The following is a 13,167-nucleotide window of genomic DNA, read 5'->3' on the forward strand; positions in this document are numbered from 1 at the left end:
GAAACACAGATATGACAAGATGAAAATCATAAATGCCACTAAAGGGCATCAAACATCAAATAAATGGGAAATCTATCTTCCTAGAAAGAGATATGCTATCGTAAAGTTATCAATGATCTTCTAAATTAATCTACAAATGCAGACCCTCTCAATCAACATACCACCAAGAATTTTTTTTTTTTTTTTTTTTTTTTGAGATGGAGTCTCGCTCAGTTCCCCAGGCTGGAGTGCAGTGGCAGGATCTCGGCTCACTACAAGCTCCGCCTCCCAGGTACATGCCATTCTCCTGCCTCAGCCTCCCGGATAGCTGGGACTACAGGCGCCCGCTACCATGCCCAGCTAATTTTTTTATATTTTTAGTACAGACGGGGTTTCACCGTGTTAGCCAGGATGGTCTCGATCTCCTGACCTCGTGATCCGCCCGCCTCGGCCTCCCAAAGTGCTGGGATTACAGGCATGAGCCACCGCGCCCAGTCAAGAATTATTTTTAGAAGCTGATAAAAATGATTCATGTCCACCTGGAAAATTCCTTTAAAAGCAGAGTAACAAAGCAACACTTCCAGATATTAAATATACAATGAAGGGGAGGGAGGTCAAAATAGCATAGTATCATAAAAAACACAACAAATAAAAAAAGAAAATCCTGACATAGTATAAACATATTTGGGGATTTACTATTGATAAAGGCAGACTTTCAGAATCGTTTTAGAAGTAAAACGATTATTCAACAAACGGCACTACAACTAGTTAGAAATTTGGGGAGCATAAAGCTAGATGATTTTTTCACTCCTTAAGCCAAAATTTAAAAAGCCAGGTTATTACTTTTATAATCTTGGTGCAAATACTTTCCAAGAATAACATTAAAACCAAAAGGCATAAAGAGACTGACAAATTTGATTACATTAAAATTTAAGCATCTATATGGCAAACACCAGAGCCAATGCATAAGGATAAGCAACAAATCAATAAAAACCATGTAGAACACAAAAGGCACACTGTATATGTACTATATCTAAAAGAACTGACATTTAATTTCTCAATGTCATAATTAGTAAGTCGTGGATTTAAATCCAGGCAATCTGACTCCAAAACTTATGTTCTTACATACTATACTATATTGCCTCTCTCAGATGTCCACAAGTATTATAAGATAACCAATACTCATTTTGGTCAAAAATGCACACAGGTAATTTTATATACCATTGGTGTAAGTACAAATTGATACACACTCTTCAGAGGGAATTTGATTCTAGCTATCAATTTTAACTACACATACCGGAGTATATCTGGGAGATGGAACTGTAGAGAATTTTCATCTTCTATGTTATATATTTCTATGTTTGAATTTTTACGGCAAGATTACTTCTATAATTGGGGAAAAAAAGATTAAGGTAATTGTTTTTACCCTCTGCCTATCAAAAGCCCTTCACCTTATCCAGACTTCCTATCCTATCCTACCCTAAAGTGTCTCACTCTGTAGACACTTGTAAGACAGAATCGACAGAAATTTCAATTACTAAGGTCAGGAAAATAAAGACTCCTAGGGTCCTTGGCTTGGGAATGGCTTTTAAAAGAAAGAGCAGACAGGACACTCTGTTGATACCAGGTATCCATGACAAATCAAAAAGCATCTACTATATACAGTCCCTGCTATTTTGCAGTCAGTATCAAGACAATAAACTAAATCTTCTGAAGTCCCCAGGGATTAATAGGGCACCCAAAGGATCCATTTGATGCTGCCAAGATCCTTATCTTTTCCTAGAAGACTGAGAGATTTATTCTAGTCTCAAAAGATATGCCTCTTAAACCACTTCCAAAATCTATAAGGAAGAGGAAAGTCAAACCAATTTATTCTAGGTTGCGTGATAACCTTGGCAACGGGATTCATTTTCAGATCACTAGTTTCTTGCACTGGTCCTACTACAAACATACCCTCCCCTCCCCACCCTGCCCCCATCAGACTTCCCTCCGTGCTCCCACAAAGAGTCTAGAGTGACCTAAGGTGTGAAATTCCAAGAACACCATTATTAGGTGCTTGAAGACTTCAGGATCACACAAACAACATAATCTCAATATATGAAAACCACAGCTGGGTGCAGTGGCTCACACCTGTAATCCCAGTACTTTGGGAGGTTCGAGGCGGAAGGATCACTTGAGCCCAGGAGTTGGAGACCAATCCTGGCAACACAGTAAGACCTCTATCTCTATAAAAAATAGAAAAATTAGCCAGGCGTGGTGGCATATGCCTGTACTCTCAGCTACTCGGGAGGCTGAGGTGAAAGGATTGATTGAGGCCAGGAGTTCAAAGCTGCAGTGAGCAGTGATCATGCCACCGCACTACAGCCTGGGCGACAGAGCGAGACCCTTCTCCAAAAAAGAATAAAAAAGAAAAACACAACTGCATCAAAATCACTGCACTCATACTGAAATTGAGCAATTATCTCCACAAATAACTTGTCCAATGTAAATAATAAAAGTACTGGATTTCTTCCATCCCCCTTTCACAGTCGCCTCAAGAATCACTAATGAATGAAATATTTCACATAAACGTACTTTATCACGGAATTAAAACTTGCCTTTTTACAGTTTGGAATTTTATCTCTTAAATACTTCAGAAATTAACTGGACTGCAGAGACTTCTGGCTCAAAAATGTTTGAACAAATGTTTACCTTAACTTCCTCACACACAAAACATGTGGAAACAAAACTAGTTCTCACTGTTAGCGATAAGTTACAAGTATGGAAAGGGGAAAAAAAAACTTAGAGTGAACCTTGTGGTACTGGATTAGAATTGCATTATAGAAATACGCAGATGCTCCTCGATTTACAATGGGTTTACATCTGGATAAACCCATCATTTAAGCCAAAAATATCATAGGTTGAAAATGCACTTAGTACCCCATTAAAACCCCTGGTAAAGTCAAAGAAGTATGAATCAGGGACCACTGTATATATTTATAGATATATAAATAAAAATAGATGTAAATATGTGTAAGTACATAAAAATATTTCCTAGCTTTATATAAAAGAGGGCCTGAGGGTAACAATACCCTAAGAACGACAATGTACACAAGCCCCAGATCTTGGCTTCTAAGTATCATTTTCCACTAAAAACAACCAGGAAAAGTAGAAGATATGTTAGAATATCTAATTGTGCTAAAAAACAAGGAGTACTCAAAAAAGGAAGAGATATCAAAACCAAAAAGAAAATAAGCCAGGGGGTTCTCACTGGCCATTCAAGAATAATTTGAGCACCAAAATAAACAGTAATGCATTACGTCCTTGTGAAGCTAAACCTAGGTACATGTAAATAAGTGAATTTAAAATACGACAAACAAAACAAAATATTTACATAGTTTCAAAGCACCTACCACAAAATATTAGTTAATTACAAACAGGGAATGAATACCTTAAAAAGGGCAAGTCTGGCAGCCACAACTTTAATCACATAAAGTGAATACCATAATAGGACAAACTGAAATTGCCTGCCACCTGATAAGATGTAATAAGAAGAATGCAGCATCACTTTTACAATAACCCTGCCAAAGATCTAATCATAAAAATCTAATCAAAGATCTAATCATGAAAAATATCACACAAATGAAAATCGAGGGGTATTCTACAGAATAACTAGGCCTGTCATCTTCAGATCTTCAAAAGTGTCAAGGCCTTGAAAGAAAAGAGAAAGAAATTATTCCAGATTGAAGGAGAATAAAGAGATGACAACAAAATGTAACACATGATTCTAAACTGGAATAGTTTGCTGTAAAACACATTATTGGGACAATTAATGAGGTTCAGATGTTAGTAATATATTCATGTTAACTTTCTGATATTGATGGTAATGATGTCATTATATGCAGGAGAATATCCTTGTTTGTAGGAAATAAACATTAAAATATTTAGGGGTGAAGGGCTGGGCGCGGTGGCTCACGCCTCTAATCCCAGAACTTTGGGAGGCCGAGGCAGGCAAATCACGAGATCAGGAGATCGAGACCATCCTGGCTAACACGGTGAAACCCCGTCTCTACTAAAAATACAAAAAATTAGCCAGGCGTGGTGGTGGGTGTCTATAGTCCCAGCTACTTGAGAGGCTGAGGCAGGAGAACAGGCGCGAACCCAGGAGGCAGAGCTTGCAGTGAGCCAAGATCACGCCAGCCTGGGCGACAGAGCTCTCAAATAAAAAATAAAAAAATAAAAATATTTAGAGGTGACGACAGGGCATCATGTTAGCAACTTAGTCAAATAGTTCAGGAAAAAAAATGTTCAAACTTTTCCATATGTCGGTCATTGTTTCAAAAATTAAAATTTAATTTAAAAATATCTATAGCAGTGCTGAAAACCTGGGAGGGGTATACCTACAGATAAGAACAGAACGGAATTTATAAAGAATACAAAGTAGATTGGGGTCGGGGAAATAACAAAATGCAATATACTTGAGGAACCAGACACCCAAAACAAGAAGAAAGTGGGATCTCCAAAAAAGATGAGTTTTCTTAGCAAGAAGGATTAAAAGAAGTATATCCTGAGCAGTCAGCCAGAGAGCAAAACCATAGTAGAACACCGTGTGGCTAAAGCCTCTAGTACAGCTCTATGTATGTAGGGGATGTGACACTTGGACAGTGTGATTATGAAAAAAGGAGACTGCCTCCTGAGGAACAGTAAGCACCTGCACCAAAAGGTGAAGCTACCGCATACCTTCAAAGAGAAACTCATTAAATATATCTCCCTGTCCTCTTCTAAGCAATCACCAAAGCCAGAAGAAGGATACATTGGGCTGGGAACATATATTTAAATGACCAGTACAGTAGAGACTAGGTCATCATATAAAACTTTGACTACCATGAAAATCTAGTATTTGAAGAAAAAACAAAAAGCATGACATACACCAAAAGCACAGTAAGATCAAATTTTCTGTAGTGTTAGTAGAATAAAAAAAAAAGACAATGTTAAAAGAACATCTCAGAGATTAAAGATTACATGCAGACCAAAAATAGAGCTAGAAAACCAAAATTGGGCCAGGTGCAGCGGCTCATGCCATAATCCCAGCATTTTGGGAGACCAAGGAGGGAGGACTGCTTGAGGCCAGGAGTTCAAGACCAGCCTGAACAACAAAGCAAGAACTCATCACTACAAAAAAAATTAAAACATTACCCGGGCATGGTGGTGCATGCCTATAGTCTCAGCTGAAGGTGAGGTGACAGGATAGCTTGAGCCCAAGAGTTCGAGGCTGCAGTGAGCCGTGAGTATGCCACTGCACTCCAGCCTGGGCAACACAGTGAGATCCTGTCTCAAAAAAATTAAAATAAAAATCAACTCCTATGAAAAACTAGAATTCTTAGAAACTCTATTCCAAAAACAAGTAACAAAATAACTGAAAACAAATGAAAATCAAGTAAGTGGGCTAAAAGATCAAGCTTCAACACTTTCCCAGAATCCAATACGAACAGACAAGAAAAAAAATTTAATTAATGAAAGTTCCATAAATCCCAACTTCCACCTAAGTTCTTGAAGTGCAGTCCATAGGCCCTGGAAGTCCACAGTCTCTGGAAGTCCCTGCGACACTTTCAAGGAATCTTCCAGGTCAAAACTGTGTTTATAATAACATTGAAATGTCATTTTTCCCTTTTCCATTATATTTACATTTTACACTGATGTTGCAAAAGCAATGGTGGATAAAACAGCTAACACCTCTAACAAAGGCAATGCCTTCAAGTTGCACTAGCACCACTACATATTCCCAGGTTTATGTCTTTTTTTTTTTTTTTGAGACGGAGTCTTGCTCTGTCGCCAGGCTGGAATGCAGTGGCGCGATCTCGGCTCACTGCAACCTCCGCCTCCCGAGTTCAAGCAATTCTCCTGCCTCAGCCTCCTGAGTAGCTGGGATTACAGGCGTCTGCGACCACATCCGGCTAATTTTTTGTATTTTAGTAGAGACAGGGTTTCACTATGTTGTCCATGGTCTTGATCTCCTGACCTCGTGACCAGCACTTTGCGCGGTGGCTCACGCCTGTAATCCCAGCACTTTGGGAGGCCAAGATGGGCAGATCACAAGGTCAGGAGATCAAGACCATCCTGGCTAACACGGTGAAACCCCGTCTCTACTAAAAATACAAAAAATTAGCCGGACATGGTGGCGGGCGCCTGTAGTCCCAGCTACTGGGGAGGTTGAGGCAGGAGAATGGCGTGAACCTAGGGGAGGCGGAGCTTGCAGTGAGCCAAAATCTTGCCACTGCACTCCAGCCTGGGCGACAGAGCGAGACTCCGTCTCAAAAAAAGCAAAGCAATATACTGATGAATATAAAGTTAAAATACTGGCATGTACACTTAGTCAAAATGCAAAAGGGATATTCAGAATTAAATGGGCTGATAAGATCAGATAAACTTTTTCTACTGCATGTTTTGAACAGTTTTTTGAGGTGATAAACATAGACTAACACAGTTTGGAAAAGAGGGAAATGGAAAAATGTAATTAAGAACGACCAGCTGAACACAGAGAAAATAAGGCTAGGTAAAGGAAGCTAACTATAAATATAGGAAGCTAAGGGAATCAGAAGAGAAAGCTGAATAGCAGCTAGGTTTCTTTTTTACAATTAGGAAACCTAAGAAGAGACAGCTAAAAGATGAATCTGAAAAATGGGAGTTAGGAGTAGACCGGGCTCAGTGGCTCACACCTGTAATCCCAGCACTTCGGGAGGCTGAGGTGGGCAGATCACCTGAGGTCGGGAGTTCGAGACCAGCCTGGCCAACATGCAAAAATACAAAATTTAGCTAGGCGTGATGATGCACGCCTGTAATCCCAGCTACTCAGGAGGCTGAGGCAGGAGAATCGCTGGAACCCAGGAGGCAGAGGTTGTGGTGAGTCGAGATTGTGCCACTGCACTCCAGCCTAAGCGACAGAACAAGTCTCCATCTCGGAAAAAAAAAAAAAAAAAAGGAAAAGACAAAGACACCTTTAGAGGTTTATAATAGAGATGTATTCCCAGAAAAAGAAAACGCAAGCAAGCATGTAACAGATTCGAGATATGAATGAGCAAGGCAAAGAGTCAAAATGCAGGCAGCCAAGTAGGGTATGTAAGGAGAATCTGGATAAGCAGCAATTATGAAAAAAAAAAGAAATTGCTACCCAGCATCACTAAAATTCTGCATAATCCCAAATACTCTGTTTAAGTACTGCCATAATCTATTTCCAAAACAAAAGCAGCTTAAAGTCTAAATCGTATGATCTATAAGCAATTATTTCAAGTAAGTAATTTTGAAATATACACCTATTTTCTGAAACTTTTAACTGTATTTCTTAGAGGGTAGTATTTACTACTAATAGTGCAATACCAACAATGTGTAAAATAATCGATTTTTGAGATTTACCAATGATATATGTGTAATGTATCTACAGTTATCACTTCATTAAGAAACAGCATACAATAAAAATTTGGTTTCCATGTTTGTACCTCTGTAAGCTTTTTATACATAAAGTTTACAATAGTTTCATCTCAAAATGGCAAGGAGACTTCGTAACAGTACTACTTTAATCAGTTGAAGTCCTGAAAATTCACAATTACCTTCAATAAACAGAGCCTTTAAGTGTGTATTTTGTGCAATATACACTTTGGAAGTACTCTCTATTTGCCAATTTAATCTTCGAAAATCCACACCATACTAGAAGAATATCCAAATTTTGAAGCCATTTAAAAATATTTTAACTGATGACTCCTCTATTAACCTCTTTTTAAACCTTTGTCACAATTTAAACAAGGCTTCGAAAATACTTAGTTTGACAATAGTATAAAACCTATAAGTTAATTCAGTGATAAACTAACAGAATTCCAAGAAAACTACGAAGTAAATTATGCCTTGTTGAGGAGAAAAAAAAGAAACACAAAGGTGAGCACCTCACTTTATAAAACGTGTTGTCTGCATCGAAACATACTACTCTTCTCCTGGGAAAAAAAATCAAGAACTAAATCTAAAAATAGAGGCTTAAATAGTCATTTTCAAGTGCTACAATACTTTTTTTATACAAAATTTACTAATAACCATCTTCATAAAGCGATTAATTCTCTGTAAAGGACTTGCTCTATTAAGGTTTTGTTGCTTTTGAAGCCAAGTATAAGCCATGTAAGGAAACTGAAGTTCAATGCCATTTATTTTGTTCACCTCTTTCAGATGCCCAAGAATAACCTCTTTTGCAGCCCAATGATACGTTCCAAAATCATAAAGTAGACGAGTTATGCACTTTAAATTATTTGATAAAGCTATTTGACTTAACAGGAATTACTCCATGGTTCACAAATCTTACCAACAATGAAAAAAAAAAAAACTCTCCTGAGACCATGCCCCAGGGAGGAAAAAAAAAAATCAAAACTACAGTAATAAATAAAAGACTGCCTTTGGAAATGTACTTAATGAAGCTGAAGTAGCAAAGAACAAATTGTGAAATAATTTGATCCTGATCTTTAAAACTTATTTCTTCTCTTCGAACTAAAGAAAATCAACTCTCTCCTCGGGTTTCCGGTCATTACGTGAGACAGCACAGGCAATCTAAACATCAATATATATATTTAGGATATACCTACCAACAGGATACCAAATTTATTCAATATATATTCCAAAGCACAGTATTGTATTTCACCTCCCGGTACCGCAAAAGTACTGGGAAAAATACTAAACAGAAAAAGACTAAAACACCACTGAAAAAAAGTTTGGGTTTGCTGCTATCAAAACTAGTCCCCATTGGTTCAGAAGTGTTCATAGCTCTGACTGGTGGAATGTCTGCCATGCTTCATGAATCCTGCCCCCACAGATGTAGGCAGAACCTATCACTATTTATGCAGAACCGACCAAAAATATTTGGGCCAACACAAAAATGTAAATACCATACCACTCGAAAAGCACAGCTTTTTATCACAATCACTGTGATTCCCTTGAAAATCGTTTTAAGCGTTTTACTTCCCTTCCCATATAGTCTGTTCTGAACTGTACAGAAGTCCTATCAAATGTCTTACAGGTTGTTGTTACAGTTGTTTAATTATATCTCTCTCTTTATTCTTAGTCCTTACTCCTTTTTTCTTCGTAATGGATCAGTTACAAGAAAAGCCTAGTCGATACTTGCTTTCAATTAATTAAACAAGTTATACGGCGCCAAACGTCTGAAAAACACACACTACACACAACTAAAGAAATATATTACTCACCCTGAAAAACAACTAAGAATGCCAAGATTTTTTGGTTTCTAAAATCTAACTAAATATACTGATCAGGATTGGAAATAAAAAAATAAAAATAAAAACCTCTATATACGATTAACGCAAGCGCCAATATAATCGGTATGAGTATAAACAAACGCGGCAGCCATCTCAATAACAGCAAATCACTCGCTGCAGCGACCAAACTTTCTTCCCAAACAGAAGGTGCCTGGCTGAGCAACTTAATACACACTCTATATGTTCCAGAAAGCCAAAACTTCTGGCCCCTGTGCTGAACAAAGGCACTCGTTCTTCGGATTGCTAAAAACTTTTCGTCCCACCTCATTCTTACAACCTCTTCCAAAAAATCCAAAGTCCAGATGGTGGGGCGGGGAGGGGGGAGAGGGGACGCAGGGGGTGTGCAGTTCGATTTAGCCCCTCAATTATTATCCGCTTCGATATGAGAAAAGGAGGATTTACGGCAACTTGGAGAAAAGTGAAAAACACTAAAGGATTATCTCTTTTCCGAGTCACAAAGTCCCATGAACTTTGTGACTCAGAGACACTTTTCGTGAAAATTACCTTTCGGCGGGACAGCGTCTCAGGGCAGCTTTTTCAAGGCTTCGCTTGACATGATTTCCTTCCCTTCATCAGCCACTTTGGATCCAGCTGAATATCTCTCTCGGGTGAGAGCGGATGTGGACTGGCCTCCCGCAGAAGAAGAGTAGGTGGCTTTGGTGGGGGTTGGGGTGCGGGCTGGCTTCCTGGTCTCGAGTTTTGCAGGAGTTTCCCAGCCCCAACGAGGATCTCCGCCGAAAAAAAAAAAAAAAAAAAACTTTTCACTCGTGACACCGCCCGGAATTTCTGTGCGAAACTCACTTCCTGCTTTGGCGAGAAGCAGGATCCAGCTCCGTCCAGGGGAACCCGGAAAACCAGCTCGGCGCGCACCGGAGAGGGGGAGGGAAAGGGACGGCCGCCGGGAGCCTCGGGCTCCGGGCAACCGGCGCGCCCCGCACACCGGACGGCAGTGGCACCCGGCCGGCGGGGGCGAGGACGCTGCCCGGGCGCTCGGCGAGCCTCAGCCGCGCTAGGCCGCCACCGCTTCCTCTCCGCCGCCCCCAGAGCCGGGCGGCAGGGTTATTGTCTCGATAGCGCTTGCCGCGCCCTTCGTCCGCGACGCCGCTGCCGCCGCCACCCGGAGCCGGAGCCGAGGAGTCGGGCAGGCTCAATGGCGGCCCCCTCCCCGGGCCGTCCGTCGGGCCGTCCGTCCTTCCGTCTGTCCCTCCCCGCTTTCCCTACTCGCCTTCGAACCCTCTTCTCCTCCCTCTCCCGTTTTCCCGCCGCCGTCCCTCCGCTGCCCTGCTCGTTCTCCTTCCCCAGCGGCAGTGGCTCCCCGAGACGCGCAGGGGGCGGGAGCAGGCGGCAGCTCCGTCTCCTCACGAGCTTGCGAGGCCGCGGCAGGGGCCGAGACTGCGTCCCGCTCCGCCGCGCCACATTCACTCGAGCGAGAGACCGCGAGGGGAGGGAGGACGGAGGGAGCGGAGAGAAAGGAGGAGGAATGGGACAGGGGCGGAGGGGAGTTACTGCCTCACAGGCCGCGGCGGCAACAGCGCCACCGCCCCGGCCGCGACGGGTGAAGAGGCTGCGCGCCGCGGCTCCGCGGCGTGGGCGGGGCGGCCTCCTGCCGGCTTCGCCCCAACCGCCAACAGCCGGGCAGGAGACCGGCGCGGGCCAGTCAGCGCGCGGGGGCGGTGCGGGCCGACGTCGGCGGCTGGGGGCGGCGGGCCGGGGGCCGGGGGCCGGGGGCTGGCGGCCGGGGGAGGGGCAGACGGCGGCCGTGGGTTCGCGTGCAAGGCGCGCCGTGAGGCCCACCCTGGCCCAGGCCCTTCGAGTCCTGCCTGCTGCTCCCTGCCCGCTCCCCGACCCCGCACTCCCCCACTCCGGAGCCCCCCAAGGTGGGGAACGCTGGCAACGCCGACCCTGCTGTCTGCTCGCGGCCCAGCGCCCAGCCAGGAAGATAGACAGCCCACAGGCCTCCGCCGCCCCGGCCGATGGAGTTTCTTTGTACGACAGTAATCGGTGCACAGGGGTTGTTGGAGTCCAGCCCTGATTTGAAGGCAGCAGGTATCTCTTGCAGCTGCAGCACTCCAACTTCCTCTAATGGCACGGTCAGGTCGCAGGAAACCACAGCGGCAGCGCGGTTGCAGCTTCCCACGCCCGCCCTTCGAGCTTGTTCTCCAGCGGCGCAGCTCAGCCTCCTCCAAGTCTCAGCCTCACACCGGCGGGGAGACAAAGCTGGCGCTGGGAGTGGGAAAAGGGCCCGCGAAATGGCCTCAAGATCGTGCCTTTGTTAGAGGAAACATGGGTACGCTCCGATGCGACGCAGGCTTCCAACCCCAGCGGTTCGGTGGTAGTGCTGTCGTTAAATTGCGCTGGCCCTAATAATTTCAGCCTGGCAGGGTTTGCATTTATTGCGGAGAGAGACTCTGAAGCATTCTGTCAACACATATGGCAAATAGAAAGCCTCAACCATAACATTGCACAGTTTTTGCAGTTCTTGCTTTAAATATGTTCACAGAAAAGACGGCCTTGTTTTACCCAGAGAAGGAGCGCAATGCGGAGTGAACCATTCGCCACCCCCATTCTCTGCCGCACTTAACTGTGTACAGTGATGATAATTAGCCTCTGGCTCCCTGAAGTCCCTGGTTCAGTTCTTCCGTCTGTATTCTAGAGATAATTATTTATTACCAAGTTTGAATAAAGAACTATATCCCCTACAGACCTTTTTTTTTTTTTTTTTTGGCTTGCCAATGGAAAGAGTTCATAAATTCCACAAGTAATTATTTACCAAAATGAGTTGTACATTAGTTACAAACACTTGAAATAACGCCGAAGATACTCAAGTCATTTTATTCAGGTTGGGAGCATTTTTAACTACTTGAAGAACTGCTGGAATTAATACAGGTGTTAGGTTATTTAGCATAGAGCAGAAGTTGAAGATTTACAGGTAGTACTGAGGTGTTCAGATATATTCAGTGCTGAATCAGAGGTAAGAGTATTTGCTGGAAGCTAGGAAATGGCAGTAGCTATGCCAGTGTTACCAAGCTGGATATCTATGTGAAAATGAATCTTAACCATTGCATAAAAAGCTAAAAGCATATTGTACAAGCTATTTGTAGTCATCGCTGGGAAGATTTCTTGCTCCGTTTTCAAAACCCGTTTTGCGTCTGATCAGAACTCAGTGGCATAGCTCTGAACTGAAAGGGTCACTCTCCTAAAGCATCCCAGGGTGGAATATCTCCCATACTAATGGAAAACCAGCTACATTCTGGGATTCCAGTGTTGCCTCTAATCTCAGGTTGATTCGAGACCCCTTTAAATGTGATGCCACAGATTTGAGTAAACCTAACACCCCTCTCTAAACTTAACTGATCAGGCCACTGCTTTAGGCTAAGACTTGCCCTGGTCCTAGCCTTTTTAAAATTTATACTCATACTCAGGACCAATCTGACAGACTACCATCCAGGCTAGAAAAGTACCTATAACCAAAAACCCTCCAACTCACCTGAAATTCTGCCATTAGAGTTTTATCCCTTTAAGTAGTTTTTTTCTCTAGCACAAAACCATAATCCTGGGAAAAGTAATATTTTAATCCTTATTAGTCATTTATACCTAATTCATCAGATTGTTTCCCTAAAGCAGCTTTTGTTGGAAGGGAAAAATAGAGATAACTAGAGATAACATATGCTGAGGCTGAGTTGATAGGAGAGGGAAATGTAGTCTCATTCCTTGGAGCGATATATAGAGAGTAGAGGATTACAGGCAATAGAAGGACGCTTTTGATGGCGAAATAAGTCCTGCTTACTCATACTGTAAGAATGAGCCCCCCAATACACTGGCCTTAAGAGGATGGAATCTAGCTGGTTGCAGTGGCTCGCACCTGTAATCCCAGCACTTTGGAGGCTGAGGCGGGAGGATTGCT

At 42.8% G+C, this 13,167-nt stretch overlaps 1 protein-coding gene across 15 annotated transcripts in view; it reads right to left on the bottom strand.

Annotated features, from left to right (window-relative positions):
• Nucleotides 1–10,892, bottom strand: part of ERBIN (erbb2 interacting protein) — a 149,825-nt gene extending 138,933 nt beyond the window's left edge. For 7 of the 15 annotated variants that reach the window (XM_063623236.1, XM_063623232.1, XM_063623235.1 and 4 more), the window contains exon 1: nucleotides 9,768–10,322. The gene's annotated coding sequence lies outside the window, so the exon portion shown is untranslated. Of the gene's footprint in view, nucleotides 1–9,767 lie in introns of all 15 variants that reach the window. The other 8 variants (XM_063623233.1, XM_055254323.2, XM_055254325.2 and 5 more) reach the window with 3 other exon arrangements.
• Between the last annotated feature and the right edge of the window lie 2,275 nt (nucleotides 10,893–13,167).

The sequence above is a fragment of the Symphalangus syndactylus genome, chromosome 18 (genome assembly GCF_028878055.3).
Source record: "Symphalangus syndactylus isolate Jambi chromosome 18, NHGRI_mSymSyn1-v2.1_pri, whole genome shotgun sequence".
In the NCBI taxonomy this organism is placed as follows: Eukaryota; Metazoa; Chordata; class Mammalia; order Primates; family Hylobatidae; genus Symphalangus; species Symphalangus syndactylus.